Source organism: Theropithecus gelada, chromosome 3 (assembly GCF_003255815.1).
Source record: "Theropithecus gelada isolate Dixy chromosome 3, Tgel_1.0, whole genome shotgun sequence".
Classification (NCBI taxonomy): Eukaryota; Metazoa; Chordata; class Mammalia; order Primates; family Cercopithecidae; genus Theropithecus; species Theropithecus gelada.
In genome coordinates, this window is record NC_037670.1 from 81,766,068 (window position 1) to 81,781,646 (window position 15,579).

General features: G+C 54.6%; 1 protein-coding gene across 5 annotated transcripts in view; it reads right to left on the reverse strand.

Moving 5' to 3' along the window:
- The window catches only part of ADCYAP1R1 (ADCYAP receptor type I), a 58,977-nt gene extending 48,286 nt beyond the window's left edge, over positions 1 to 10,691 (reverse strand). For all 5 annotated transcript variants that reach the window (XM_025379142.1, XM_025379141.1, XM_025379140.1 and 2 more), the window contains exon 1: positions 10,332 to 10,691. The gene's annotated coding sequence lies outside the window, so the exon portion shown is untranslated. The remainder of the gene's footprint in view (positions 1 to 10,331) is intronic.
- Positions 10,692 to 15,579: the final 4,888 nt, after the last annotated feature.

Here is a 15,579-nt window from a genome sequence, read left to right on the forward strand (position 1 = left end):
CCTGGCATGGTCTGGAATGACTTTCTCCTTGGCAACAGAGGGATTGCCTCCCCAAATCTTTGCATTTTCCCCCTCCTCCACAGTGACAAAGCTTTCGCTGGTACATGCATGCTCACCTAGAGATGCTATTTCCTGGTATCTCTAGACTGGAGGTGTGGGCACATGATGAAGTTGTTAGCACTTATGGAATGTGGGTGGCAGCCTGTGGCCACATCTGCACCCTCTGTGCATGAGGTCCTGGCATGATCTCTGCTCTTGCTCTTTAACCCTTCCCAAATGACAAACCCGACTTTGACAGTGTGGACATGAACAGGATCTGAGGGGGGTAGGGAGCAACGCTGCGAGAGGAGGCAGGACCGCCAAGTGACCTTGTGGAACCCAGCCACCCAGCCTGCCTGGAGGCCCACCTAGCTCCAGACTGTTACACTAGCAGGAAACCACCTTCTAGCGAATTACCCCCTTAAAGGGCCTCTTTGTTCCAGCTGCCTGGCCTGGTTCCCTAACAGTTACACCCTCTTTTTGCCCTACCTCACTCTACTTCATCTTTGGGATAAAGCCTTAAACCATGACACAGAAAATACAGTGACAGCTGAAGCATGTGCTCAGACCTCGAGCTGCAGGAGCTCCAAGGGGGCAGGTCTGCAAGGACTGGGGCCACTGGTGGGGACCAAACAGATAGGTTACAGGGAGTCGAAAAAGGAGGCTGCAAGAGCCCAGCATGCCCCCAGGGGAATAGTATACTCTGCTTCTAAAACTGATCATTACGACATACACCCTACAACACAGCAATTCTGCATCTGATAAATATTTGCACTTGGACGAAAAGAAGCACATGCAAGCACATTCGCCACCGCATCCTTTAAAATAGCATCAACAATAAAAAATGGGACAGCAAAGCATCCATCAACAGGCACTGCTAAATAGGCTCCAGTAGAGCTGTGCAATGGTTATGGTTATTTAAAAATTATTATTACTATTAAATTATTATAAAAGAGATTGAGTAGGTCCATATCAGGGCACTGCTAACCCACAGGTGCCTGGCCCAGGAGGCCATGGGGGGCCCGAGCAAATCCTTCATGTGCATCCCAACCATTAGTCCTTGCACACCCCCCTCAGTGGGCAGAGCTGCTGCACCCCAGAGGCCTTTGTGTCCCTCACTCTCTGCCTAACCACATCCCCTCCCTCTCTCCTTGCCTCCCACAGGGCCTCTCCAAGCTCAAGCTGGAGATAAGCAGGCATCCAAAAAGCGGAAATAAAACCAGCTGCAGGAAGGCTCAAAAAGAGGGAGCCCCCATCTCCCCATATTATGCACCAGGGCTCAATCAGATATGCAGAGGGAGGCCTCAGATATCCCCAAGAGATGCTCCAAGAAGCCTGGGGACCATGGCAGCACTGGCCCAGCCTCTTCCTGTGGGTCAGGGAGGACAGGGCAGGCTGGGGAAGCACTGGTCTCAGCACTCCTGGGCACCCTGAGGCACCATCTCTACCAGGCACTCAGGCTTCGGTCTCTGTACCAGCTCCCAGGGCTTGCCAGGCCCCTGGTGGCCACAGGCTACCTCTGGCGTGACCTAGCACTGGTGGCCCCCAAAGGGCTTGGTCACTTCTACCAGCCCTGGGGAACCCAAGGCTCTGCCTGCAAAGAGACAACCCTGCTGACTTGCCTGGCTGCGAGGGAGGAGTGTCTGGCACCAGTGACCCTCGGCAGAGGCTGGAGGCCATCTCTCTAGGCCAGCAGAGTGTTTTGGGGAGATCCTGCAAGGCAGAGAGCCTCCAAGATCAGGGGTTGATTCCCTGCACCTTCCGCAACCTCAGGCCACAAAGGTGAAAACAGAGCTCCTTGCTTTCAGCAACACCTTGAGATGGCAGCAGCACTACCCCTGTTAAGACTGGGCTGGCTGCCCCCTAGCGGATACTCACTGCTTCCCCAGCAAAGCCCTAACCTCTGACCCCAGTATGAAACCTGGGCTGCCCACTAGAGTCATCTGAGCTTTCCAAAACTACCCCTGCCCAAATGAATCAGAAGCACTCAGCTGTGGTTCGGGCAGCAGTGGTGTTTAAAGTTCTCCAGGTGATGCTCTTGTATAGTTAGGATTACAAAGCCTCTATTTTAACCTTTATTAGAACCCAGGGAGCTGGCACAGAGGAAACCAGGATTTTGAACAGCTCTGGTGGGGTGGGGGAGCGGGTGGCAGCAAGCAGACAGTGAGTTTGCGTTTTGAAGACTGGTGGATTTCTGATTCTGTTTCTCTCTCTTTCACACACACACACACACACACACACACACACACACACACAGAGAGAGAAACAGGTCCACAGAGATGATCATAAAGACATGTCAACCCTACAGAGACAAAGAGACATTTATCCCCAGGGCCACCACTTGAAGATATCAATATAAACTCCCATGATGGGATACACAAGGTAGAGATTCTTTCAGGGACCGACAGGCAACCACACACACAAACACACACACACACACACACACACACAGTCCTCCGCAGACACATAGAGGACCACACACAGAAAGAAGATATGTGCAGATGCAAGCACACGGCAATTCAGATGTTGATATGTCACATATCAGACTGTAGATATACAGAACAATTCACGCTGACACACACTCACTCAGCAAAGGCCTTCAGCTATAGAGAGGCAAAAAGATATATTTGGATTCAGATATGGGTGCAGGTATAGGCACGACACACACATACACACGTGTGTACATGCATGCACACATGCAGGGATGCCCAGACTTTCAGCGGCCTCGCCCATGCTGTGGGAAAGGCAGCTCCTCAGCTATAGCTGCAGTGGACTGAAGACAAGCTCCATCAGAGGCCCTAGCCCCGACCCACCCCCAGCCCTCTGCTTCATCACCAGGCTGTTTACCAGGAGACAGGTGTGCCTCCAGCCCAGTGACCCAGGGCGCCTCCAGTGACCCCGCTGGGTCAGTGACTAGGGCGCCTCCTCTGGAACTAGACCCAGGGTTCCTGATTCCCACTGTTACCTTCTCTTGGTCCCCACACCCATTACAGTCCACCCACTGCCCAACTGGACACAGACGCCCCTGCCAGCAAAGAGGAGAAGAGAGAGAACCTGGGAGATCCCAGGACTTGACTCGGCTGGGGACCTCAGGGATCAGCTCCCACAGCCTCTCCCCTCTCTGGGTGGTAATCCTTTCAGGCACTTCTGCCCCCACTGCAACGCTGCACTGCCCCCCGCTGAACAACGCTCAGAGTTTACAGACTTAGGCCGCCTGCCCTAAACCAAGTGCTTCTCTGCAGTGTCCCTCTGAGATGCGTCCCCTCACTTGTTGGCCACCCCAGCCCTGCCAGTGGCTCCTCCTCCTCCGGACTCTCCCAAGCTTCTAGTGACACCCTCAAGGGACAGGCCAGGCCCCGCGACTGCAGCCCAGGGTTGAACTCTCCCCTCCCTGAGGATGGATTTCAACCAAGCCGCAAAAGTGGCTCAGGATGGGAAAACGGGTCACCTCATATTCCCTGGCTCTCTCTCTTGGGTCCAGGATCTGTTGGGGCAGACAGTTTTTAAGGATGATTAAAGTTACCTCCTGGCATTTAGTATAACAGACTTCGGACCATTTTGCCAGAAGTTTTTGCCCTAGGAGCTTGGGAAAACAGCTTAACTTCTCTGTGCCTTCTTTTTATCATCTGTAAAATGGGAATAATATTAATGTCTGTCTCACAGATGTTACAGTGAGGCATCAGCAAATTTATACAAATAAACTATAGAGTATATACTATAGCCTGGCACTCAGTAAGGGCTATACATGTATTAATTATTATTATTATCTCACCACTTTGTGTTCAGACTTTTTGCACCCTCTTGCTGTCACCTCCACCCCCACAGCACCGTGTAACATTCAAAATGGGAACAGCAGGCCTCCTGTGATTTTATTTACTAATGGCTAACATTTATTAAATACTCAGTATGTGCCAGACACTCTTCCAAGCAATAAACATGTGTTAACTCATTTAACCTGCCTGAAATAGTTACTAGCATTAGCTCATTCTATAGCAGAGGTGACTGATGCACAGAGAGGGTAAGCAACTTCCCCAATATCACACAGCAAGTCCCTGGTAGAGCTGGGAAGTAAACCCAAGCAGTCTGGCTCCAAAGTTGGTGCACTCCATCCCTATGCTTCCACTGCCCTCTCTTACTGGTCAAAGGAAGATCAGTTCAGAGTCCACTGGTACCCTACTAGGGACCCCCACACACACCTCCAGGGGCTGGTCAGGCCCGCCACTACACCCATTTACATATCTATATCTAGTTTCCTCCTTAGGAAGAGTTCGTGACAGATACAACATTTCAGACCTGAAATAGACTTTAAAGCCCACCTCCCAAGGTGCAGATGGGGAAACTGAGGCCAGAGAAGGTGACACACTTTCCAAGGTCACACAATATAGAGCCTGGAGGCTTGCCTGGCAGGAATGGGATGTGTGGCAGATACCTGGTCTGTAAGGGATTTCAGGGGGATCCCAAAAGCACACCATTCCCCCTTCCTCCTCAGGCTTCGTAAGTCCAGCCACCAAACCTGGAGTTAAACTGACTACAGCAGCCATGTCCTCCTCTGAGTTGCTGCACCAGGCAGCGGTGGCCCCTGCACACAGAGGATGGCGTCATCAGTCAGCACACAGGAGCGAGCAGTGACTCACTGGGCTAGCAGACTTTCCACATCTCTGTGCAGAGGGGACTCAGAGACCCTCCAGCCATCCCTGTACTGTCCAAAGCCCGGCAGAGCCCTTCTGCTTCCCCTGGCTGAAGGCAACTCTGCTCTTGAGATGGGCACTTGCCCCACTCCAGCATCTGGCCCAGGCCCACAGTGGGAAGCTCTGATGTCCCTGTGCCCTTCCCAACCAGCCCACACAGAGGCACAGGTTCCTCTGCCTCACATGAGCCCACACAGGCGTGTGTGGACAGCCTACCCTACCTCTTTTTTGGGCCACACAGCCCTGGGACTCTCATCTGCCCCTCATGGGGCTGGGGCCCTCTGTGCCACCTCCTACTGGAATCTTCTGGCCACTCAGCATCCCTCCCCATTACAGGGCAGGACAGGCCTGGATACCAGAAAGGAGATGGCCAGGCTAAGTACATCACTCACCTCCCCCGCTCTCCCCATGCTCCCTTTACTCATGACACAGGAGCTGGACCGCCCCTACTTCCTCCTCTCCCTCCTAGGGCCAGGAACAAGGGAGAGAAGGCTGAAAGATGAAACACTGCGCCCCTCCCACTCACCCCTCAAAGGGAGGGACTAAAGCTGCTGCAGGGAAGGAGGGGAAACTCTCTAGAACCTCCTTCCTTCTCAAGAAGACCACAGCCGATAAAGGGCACAGACAAACTCCTGGGCCAGGGGCCTCCTGACAACGGCAGGCGTGACAAGGTGGCAGGAGTCAGGCCACCAGATGGGCCCCCGTGATGATCCCACTCGTGCCCTGCATTTTGTACAAGCTTGGATGGGGAACCAGGTCCAAGGCAGGGAAGGGCCAGGCTGGGGCACCCATGAACGTTGGCAGTATCATCCCATCTCACTGGTGAGGCTCTGAGGACCTAGGAGACCAGGAAACTTCCCCAAGGTCATGCTGCAGAGTCCTTCCCAGGGTCCTGTGAGGAGTCCTCTTCCATACTGGATAGTGCAGGGACCTTTCCTGACCTGGAGGTGTCAGGGAGTGCACCCCCTGGGCCAGGTAAGAGGACGGGGAGGAAGAAGGCAGAAGATAAATGTGGGGAGAAGAGGGAGGTAGGAAGGGAAAGGATTGAGGGAATGAGAGGAGGAGGCAGGGGAGGAAGAGGAACAGGAAGCCTGGCCAGAGAGAGGCACAAGCTTGTGGACAGTATTCACTGAGCACCTACCGGGCAGGGTGTATGGCTTGGGGAGGAGTAGCTCTGCACTGAGAGCCTTTCCCTTTGTGCAGACCCTGGTTAAGCTTCAGCCTCTCCTAAGCGAGCATGAGCCCAGCTCTGATGTGCATGTGCCCACAGCACCTGGCACAGGCAAGACACACGAGTGCCCAGAAAACTTGGATGAGTGCCCCCTGGATGGATTTGGGAAGGTGATTCCAGGGTGTCAAGCAGCACAACAAGATATCAGGAGTTGGTGAGGTGGATGAGAGGGTGGAGGGCTGGTGCCAGTCTGTGGAAGCCGGAGGGTTGTTCCACCGGACAGGGGTGGGGCAATGAAGAGTTCTAAGCAAGGGAGTGGAGTGATCAGCTTCTCATTTAGAAAATATCCCTTCAAAGGCTGGGGAGCAAAGACAAGGGGGGAAAGTGCAGGCAGAAATGTACCCTGAGGCCCTTTTCTGGATCTAGGGTAGAGATGATGGGGTACTAAGCTGAGCAGGAAGGCGGTTGGGATGGAAAGTGGGGGACAGAATCCAGAGACACAGAAAAATCAGACAGGAGTGTCTCCTTGGCCCATCCCCACCAAAGGTGGCAGGAAGGAAATTTCAGGAAGAGGCAGTAGAGAAAGGAAGAAACACAAGGCAGGACCTGGTTCACTACACAAGCCCACAAGCCTCAGATCAGTGGCTGGGAAGTTCAGAGGTGCCTAGGAAGGATACACACACACACACACACACACACACACATATGTTTGTCTCAGTCAACCCTCTGCAGTGCCCATTGATCAAGAGGGAAAGATGAGGGCAGCTAAGGCAATGCATGGAGTCTGTGGAGAGCTGGGATAAGGGTCCAGCTATCCTCTAAGGTCAACCCAAACCCCCAACACCACCTCTAGGAAGCCCACTCAGGCAGCACCTGCCCACCTGCCCTTTATGACCTTGCCCTCCTCCACTGAGAAGCCTCAGCCCTGAGATAAGGAGCCCCTCTCCTCTGAGCTGTTTCAGGTCTCGTCGGGTTCATTGTGAGTTTCGAGTCTTGTCTAGAAAAAAGGGGCATGCCCAGGTTTCCGTGTGGCTTCCCCACCTGTGGGCATGGGCACAGACTTGGACACAAAGGGTGAATGGTAAAGGGGGCTCAGGAACTGTTTGGCAAGCTCAAGTGACAGCAGTCAGTTTTTCAGTCCTGAATGCTGCCTCCAGGTGTCTTTAGAGTGGGGGAATCGATCACAGGGACAAAGCAGAGGCCAATCTGGTGGAGGGTGCTGAGGCTAGGCAGGGAGCCTCTCCTGGGCCTGACCCATTAAACAGACGGGCACTCTGAGCTCCACGTAGAACGGAGCGAAGCATCCAAGGTACCATCAGGCATCTCCAGCTATCAGCGCTAAGTCCCTCCCTTCGTCAACCTCTCTGACCATTTCTCTTTCCTAACCTTACAACCCAGGAGCTGGCAACCCCTTCCAGCCAGTCAGATCCAGCCTGTAGCCTATTTTTATACGGCCAGTGAGCCAGGAATGCTTTTTACATTTCTAAATGGTTGGAAAGAATTAAAAGAATCATATTTCACGACACAGGCAAAATGTATGAAATTCAAATTTCAGTGTCCATAAATAAAGTTTATCAGAACAGAGCCATGCTCACTTGTTTACATATCATCTAAGGCTGCAGTAGGCTACACAGTAGAATTAAGCAGTTGTATATGGACACAAGCGTAAAATAATTGCTATCTGGCACTTTACAGAAAAAGGTTGCCTACCCTTGTTCTAGGCTCATGCAACACACGCACACATGTGCACGCGCGCACACACACACACACACACACACACTTTCCTCCCTTCAATTCAATATGCAGCTGGACTTTTACTAACGCAGACCTTTGTGATCTTCTTTGGGCAAATATCTCTGAGTCTCTGGGTGTGCCCAGATCTGTGTGAGAGGGTGTGTCTCAACATCCATTTGTCTTTCTGGTGTTGCTTGTCACTATTGTACCCCAGCTCTCTGGCAGGTGTCATAGAAAGCCTATATGCCTTTCTAGCTGTGTGTCACTCCCTCTCTGTGTGTCACTGTGGGGGTGGCTGTCACCGTTTGCCTCTGACGGCATCCAGAGCTCGGTGCAAACACGTTGCAGCTGAGGCGTTTCCAGTCTCCATCTTGCCAGGCGGCTGGACCACTAAGCCAAATTCATTCAGACCCTGGAATCTTAAATTCCTCTCCTCAGGGAAGGCTGAGGGTCTCTGAGGCCTCTAGGCCTTCCAGGGTGGAAAACCACTTGGCAGCCCCTGTCTGGGGCATCAGGCCCCTGCTCACAAACCTGACCAGGACAGGAAACTCATTGTCACCTCCAGTGTCAGCCCCATGGTGGGTGGGTCTCAGGCAAGCAAGGCCTGCCTGGCACCGAGCTAAACTCCGGCTCTGCACTTGGCACATCTTGGTTCTGCCCTGTGGCAGACAGCACAAGATGTCCTCCACTTAATCAGTGCCAGCCCCAGGTCAATGAAATGCTTGTCCCTGGGAGGGCGGCAACCTGGGACGCTCCAGCCTAAGCCCTGTCCCCAGGAGAAAAGCCACCCTGTGGCCTTGGCTTTCTTAGCCTCTCAGCCACATATACTATAAACTCCCATGTGTGTATTTATTTATTCGACACAAATTGAGGGAGTGTCCCAAAGCTGATGCACAACAGAGAGAGGTGGCCATGTGAAAAAGCATGGGTCCCAAAGTGTTTCTCCAATCAATCCCCTGCCAGCCTGAACCTTATACAAAACAGGACTTAATGCACTGCTTAGCCTAGATCAGTCCCAGCGCAGGAGAGGGATCCTTTCAGAGGCTCCCCACAGACACCTCCCCTCACCACACATGGTGGCAAACAGACTTTTGGGGGTCTTGCTCCAGACACCCAACCACCCATGAATCACCCATGGCCAAAGAGGAAAAGGACCGGGCCCGCCTCCATTGTCACCCCACACACACTTGTTGATGGATTGGTTGGAAAATCTGGCCCAGGGCCTGCTCAGCGTGTTCCATCTCCAATTTGTATGTTCAGATTTCGGCTTGTGTCCAAGCTGGTGCCTCTGCCTGCCCTCCCCAAGGTCAGTGAGGAGCAGAACTTAGCTTAGGACTGGGGACTCCACCAGTCCTACTTGTACCCAGCACCAAACTCATTTAATTGGGGTCTCCTGATAAAACCTGGGTGCCGCCTGCTGCCCCTGCCCCCAAAGGCTCAAACATAGTTTTCCATCTTCTTGGGAATCCTACTGCCACTCAAAGCTTCCACCCTGACCTTCAGGATGCTTGTCTGTCTCAGGCCAGCTTCAGTCCCAGGGCAAGTTGCCCCCCACATGCTGCGTCCAGCCCCTTCCCATCCCCCAGCGTCTCCCCAGGGCCGCTCATGGGAAAAGCCAAATGCTGTGTCTTTGGAGAGGGCCAGGGGGGCTTTGTGGGACATTGTAAGGCTAGGGAAGATAAAGGGAGTCTGATGCACCTGCACCCAAAAACATAGAAATGGTCGGAAGAATTAGCAGGTGTCCACTCCCCATCCCTAGCATCTTCCAAAAGGGGGCTGAGCTCCATCCAGAGGTGAGGCTCCGCTCCTCAGCTCCACGTGAAATGCAGTCGGCTTCCGGCCGGGCTCCCTCCTGGGGGTCTAGCTGCATCCATTGGCTCCCCTGTTCCTTTTGAGCCCCCTAACCTGCCAAGGTCCCGCCAAGGATGTGGCCTCCGCCCCCCGCAGCTGCCGCAGGAGCCTCTGCCTTTAAAGCGGCTGGCAGGGGTCTGGGCGGGCCCACTTCAGCCTGGGAAGGCCAGTGTCGTTTCCCCACAGACCCCGCAGGGCGTTTCTTCTGGGACCACCGAATCCTCAGCATCCCCAACCCCAGCCCCTCCGCGCCACGGGAAACCGAGACGACGCTCTTTTGAACAATCCCGAATGTGTCACCACAGAGCGGCATTCTACACTGGCCCCTACCCCAACCCCTACCTAGCACATTGCTTGCCCACCCCTCAAGCCCCGTGCGGACTGCGGTACCTAGCCCCGGGGGACTTTCTAGCCCTGCCTTCCGATCCGCGTAGGTGCGTCCGTCCGCCTAGGGGTAGGGTGGCATGTCACTCCGGGTCCCTCCGGCCTCATGGCTTCCCTGCCCCTGGTCTCCCTTCTCCGCATCAGGAGGGGCGCGAGATAGCTAGGCCGACCCCTACCCCCGCAGGCTGCGGCCATCGGCCGCCCCGAGCGCAGCGCCAGACACTTGGGTTGGGGGGTGTCATCCTGACGCGCAGGAAGGGCACACAGGCGGGAGGGGGCTTCATTTCGGATCTGGGAGGCTTGCCTGGCGCCTGCCCTCGCCGGCTCTCCGTCGGTGGAGGTCGCGGCTGGAGGAGACCGCCAAGCCAGAGGAGGGGATCCGAGGTCCCGGCTGGGCGAAGGTTCTGGAGCCGGGAGAAAACAGCTGAGGCATGGAGGGGCAGCCGCGGCAGGGCGACCCTTACCTGCTCACTGCGGGGCCTGTCCGTGGGGCAGCGGCAGACTCCGCAAAGGACGCGCAACCTGCAAGTCCGCGGCCCGCGCGGCTCGGGGATGGGGAGCGTGTGCGCCGAGGAGAGCGCGCCGAGCCGGGTCTCCGCACCTGTGTGGCCGCGGACGGCCGGGGTCCGTATGTCCCTGCGCGGCGGCGTGTGCGTGTGCGCAAGCGGGGACCACGCTCGCCCGGAGCCGCCGCCGCCGCCGTTAGTCCCCGCCCGGGGCCGAGCGCAGCGCCCCACTTCGCCCGCCCCGCGCGGCGCGGCACGGCAGCCCAGCTCAGCTCAGTCCTGCAGGAGAGGCGCCGCCTCCCCCGCGAAGCCAGGCCGGGCGCTGGAGGGAGGCGACAGACCACCGCCTCCCGCTGCACACTTCGCAGTCTGGGGAGGGGGTGCTGCACGCCAATGAGCGCCCGGGGGCGGGGTTAGGCCGAGGGTTGTGCGGTGCGGGGCGCGGTGGGGCGCGCGGTAAGGGGCCGGGTGGGGGGCGCGGTGGGGGCTCCGGGTTGCTCAACCTCACCCCACCAGCAGCACAGACCTGAGCAGGAGCTGCGGTGGGAAATCCCGGTGGCGGGAGTCGGGGACGCTGAGGTGGAGGCCTCAGCAGCCTGTCATCCCCGTCTCCTCTATCTCTGGGCCTCCTGGGCTTACCACCCTCTTTCCACTCCCTCCATCACAGCCAGGACTAGAAAGCCTTCTTTCTTCTCCCTAGGTCCTCAAGATTTCCTGTGTATCAGAGCCTGTCTTCCCCCTCCTCCAAGAAGACTTCCTTACCAGGCAAGTCTCAGACCCTCCTTGGGCTCTTCTTTGCCCCTACCGCCGAGGTCTGGGAGGGTCGGCTAGTTTTGGGGTGCCTGTCGCGATGTACTCAAATGTGACCCTCCCCCCTACCCCCGCGGGAGAACGACCAGAAAGGGGATGGTAGTGCTTACAGGACAGAGACAACTTAAAATATCAGACTGCCTGGCTCCAGTCCCAGCTGTGCTACAGCTCTGTGAGCTTGGGTAAGTGGCTCAGCCTCTCTGAGCTTCAGCTTCTTCATCTGCACAAGGGAACAGTAGTACTGGCTCCCAGGACTCTTCACAGCAGCAGTAAATAAAAATGGTGCACTCACTCCACAGTAGTTTCTCCCTGGTATCATTGATTCGCCGATGCTGAATAAATTACTATTGCTACTGTTATTACAGTCCTGTCTAAACTCCTCCTAGTAGAAATGGCTTAATAAGGAGAACTACACAGATAAAGGTGGCCTAGCGGGTTGGCAGTGAAGCCAAACCTTAGCTGAGAGTAGTTAGCTACCCATTCCCAGGCAAGTTCTCACCCTCTGCCCACCCCACCCCAGCCCCCATCCCACAGCTGCTCCTGCCTGCCTCTGCCCTCAGTTTTTGGTCCCTGCCTCAGGCATCAGTCTCTTAGAGCATCTCAGTTCTGCAGCCAGGCTCTATTCTTGCCCATTCGAGTAAATTCTCACTCAGCTTCCCTTTGGGCCCAAGTTCTAGGTATGGCCACCTTGTCGAGGAGGCCTCAAGGAGGGGGAAGGAGGAGGGAGAACCCTGAGTCTTCCTTTGGGGTCCCCAGTCTACCAAAGAGGAAAGGACCTGTGGATGGAGAGGAATCCATATGGAAACTTGAAAGAAGCAATCTGAGGTCCCAGAAAGACACATGGAGGTTCCTAGGTCCATGTTTCTCTTTACTGACCAATGGCCACTGGCCACTGACCCCCATTGACACAACACGCTGGTAGTCTGATTGTCTCATATTCCTTTCAGTCCAGGAAAGCTTCCTGGTGGAGGAGAATATCAGTCTTATCTATATCAAGAAAGAATGAAGAGAATGGAGAGAAGAAATAACGGAAAGAAAAGGGCCAGGTGCTGTGCTAAAATCAGACACAGACAGGACCTCCCTCTAATCCTGGCTAACCCCTTCTTAGCTTGTTGCCCTAACCCCTGAGAGCTGATTTCTTCATCTGCCTCCAACTCTGGTGTTGTGAAGATCAAATGAGATGCTATGTGTAAAGCTTTCTGTAAACTGTGAAACTAAGTGTGAGGGAAAGGAGGCTGCCAGGAGTCTCAGAGTCAAGAGGGACTCAGAATGCAGGACGTAGAGGGCCTGGGAGTGAGAGGAAGGGTGGAGATCAAGGTCGTCTATGGCAGACCAGCCCATCCTGGGAATGTGGATGCCCAGACTTCCAGATAAAGGCCCCCCTACTCTGAAGTTCAGCATTCAGTTCCAGATTTATTCCCTTTCCATACTCTCGGTTCTTCAGTTTCCACTGTGGGTTCCAGATCCCCTGGAAGGGGCCAGTGGGGCTGGAAATCCAGATCCTACTCTACCTACTGCCCACCAAACCAGGCATGCCCCCATCTACCCCAAAGGGGCACTTTTTTCTAGTGGATCCACCTGGAGGCAGCACCTCTCTAAAGCTCTTAAAGATGTCATGTAGGCTAGTAGCCCTCGTAGACTTCGATTCTCATTCCAGCCCCCCGAGTAGCATCAGCCTGGGTGAGGCATAGAACACACATTAGAGATGGGATCCAGGAGGGTTGTCTAGTCTCCTTCTCTATGCGTGGGGTGCCTTAGCCCAGAGGGGCAACAAGACTAGCCCGAGGACACACAGGCAACTTTCTTATCAGAAACCTTATCCTGCTGCCCAACTTAGTGTTGTTCTACCTTGTGAGCTCTTTCCACCCCCTTAATTCTGGAAGCCACTCAGGCTTTCACGTCCTGCACTGCCCTCCACCTGTCTCAGGCATCCACTGTAGTCTCTCCAAATAACCTTGGGAGAGGAGCTCTGCCAATTCTGTTCCCCGAGATTAGGCCTCCCCAGGGACAGGCTCCTTTTCTCTGCCTCTCTACCCAGTCACCCAAAAAAAATCAACTTCACCTCAAGATCTAGCCCTGACCTTGTAAGCCAGCCAGCCTACCACTCCCACCCTACCCCTACCTGCCTGGCTTTGGGAAGACCTGAGGCCAAGGGACCACCCCTGGGAAGTCTTCTCTCAGAGGACCCCTTGGGCTACCTTCTCTTTCCTAGGGAGGGAAGCTGGGGGGCCCTCTCACCAGCTTTTCCCTGCCTTGAGGTGCTCACTGCCTCACTCCCTTCCACAAGCCAGCCAGCCAGCCAGGCGGGCAGCAGCTGAAAAATATGGGTTTTAATTCAATTTTCTGAGACATGGCTGAGGGAGATGGATGCCAGGCCACCCTACCCAGCATTCATCTCTCCTGAGCAACAGTTTCCTCCCTAACTACAGGGCCCCCACCCCAGCCCACCCCACTCCACCCCACCCCACTCCAGTTTTTACGCTGCTCAGACAAGAACAGCACACACAAGGACACAGGTGCTTTATTGTAGACAGCTGGCATCGACCGAATGCTCACCATGTCTTGCGCCAATGCTTGTCAACCTTCCGGGCGCTACAGACTCCCCCCGGGGAGCTTTTAAAAAGTACCTACACCCAAGCCTCACCACCCAAGATAATTAGACAATTGGTCCATGGTGAGGCCTGGGCAAAAGAATTTTTTATAACTCCCCAGGGGATGCTAATGTGCAGCCACGGTTAGTTAGGAACCCCTGTCATCAGCCCTCTGCTAATGCTTTGCGGGCAAGCATCCCAAGATAGCATGCTCATATGTCCAGAACAGGTTACAAGTGTGCTGAGATGCTGGTCCCTCAGCCTGCTGGGCAGCCATAAGCAGCCTTTTCCACTTTCCTCAGGAGACATATAAATGTTTTCATTTTCCACAGGTACCAGGGTATGGAAAGGCTGGGAAGCAACTGCTTTTTGTGCATTGGCCCATTTAATCCCTGTTTGGGGAATGCTGTGAGCCTTGAATGCCAGACTGTGAAATCGTGTTTCTGTCTCTGGGAAATCTCCATTGAGAATGCTGTCTGGTCTGCTACATCTGCAATGGGGTCAGATGGCCAGAGAGACACTGAGGAGCCCCAGGTGCCTCAGGGAGTGCTCCCTGGAAGGCCTGGAAGCATCAGCAACAGAACAGAGCAAGCAACAGAGAGGCCTTGGAAAGCTTAGCCCCCCGAAGCTGGGTAAGCCATCCCCATTGCCCCGCTAAGGCCCTTTGTCCCTGAACACACAGGCTCCAGAAACATTCCAGTGGCAGGGTTGAGTTCCCCTGGGAGGCCACCCACCCCAGAAGCAGCCCAGAAGGCCAGGTGCACTCCTTTCCCCTGATGTCTCATAGAGGAGCCAGGAGGTAGCATCCTCATCAGATGAACCCATGCCATCTAGAGCCTTTTCAGTCACCCCATGGACCCTGGTCCCCAGGACTCTTGGAATCCTCTGAGAAACCAAGGGAATGAAGGTTAGGTTGCTTAGATCCATGATTTTCAAACTGTGTTCCAAGAGCTCTAGAAATCCTTGAAGCTGCCTCACAAAAAGCCTGGAGTCAAGGAGGAGTCAAGGGGATACCCATGTTCAGAGATGCCTGGGAGCTCCTTAGAGATTAGGCCTGAGTCCTCTCTGTCCACCACCCACCACAGGACACAGCTATGGGTGAGGACGAGCAAGGGGAGAAGGGCTGTTGGGAGTGGGGGCAGGTGGGGCCAGGGGACAAAAGACTTGGGCCCTAAATGCTAAGTGCCGACTTGACCATTTAGCACCCCCTTTCACAGATGAAGAAAATGAGGCTCAGGAAACAGAAATGATTTGTTCTGTTATGGGGCTAACTAGTGGCAGAGCTGGGCCGACACACCAGGTCTCTGGGCTTTTAGTCCTGTGCTCTATCCCCAGAATCGTGACCTTAGAAGGGAAGACATGCCTCTAGGGAGTTGGAAAGTGTGGGTGTGTTGGGGGTGGGACGGGTGGAAGAAGTAATTTCTTGAAGCCTGGGGCAATAGCAAGAGACAATGTGAAGAGTCAAGTGCCCTGAGTCTCTGTCCTTTGTGTACATAAATATCCAAATGCACCCTTACCCCCAGATGAGCATATGCTCAAATATACATACTTATTGCTACACCTGAGTACACTGTGCACACATACTCATGTGCATTTCCATTTAATATGTATGCCCAGAGGTGCATTCACATACGGTCCAAGTATGTGCATGCACTCAGATGCGCAGGCGTGTGCGCACACACACACACGCACACACGCCATCCACAGATCTGGAATAGGAAAGCACATCTTTTCTACCAAGATAGAGATATTCCCTCTCCTGCAGACTCTCAGGCAGGCAGCAGGCCTGTCTACAGAGGCATAGC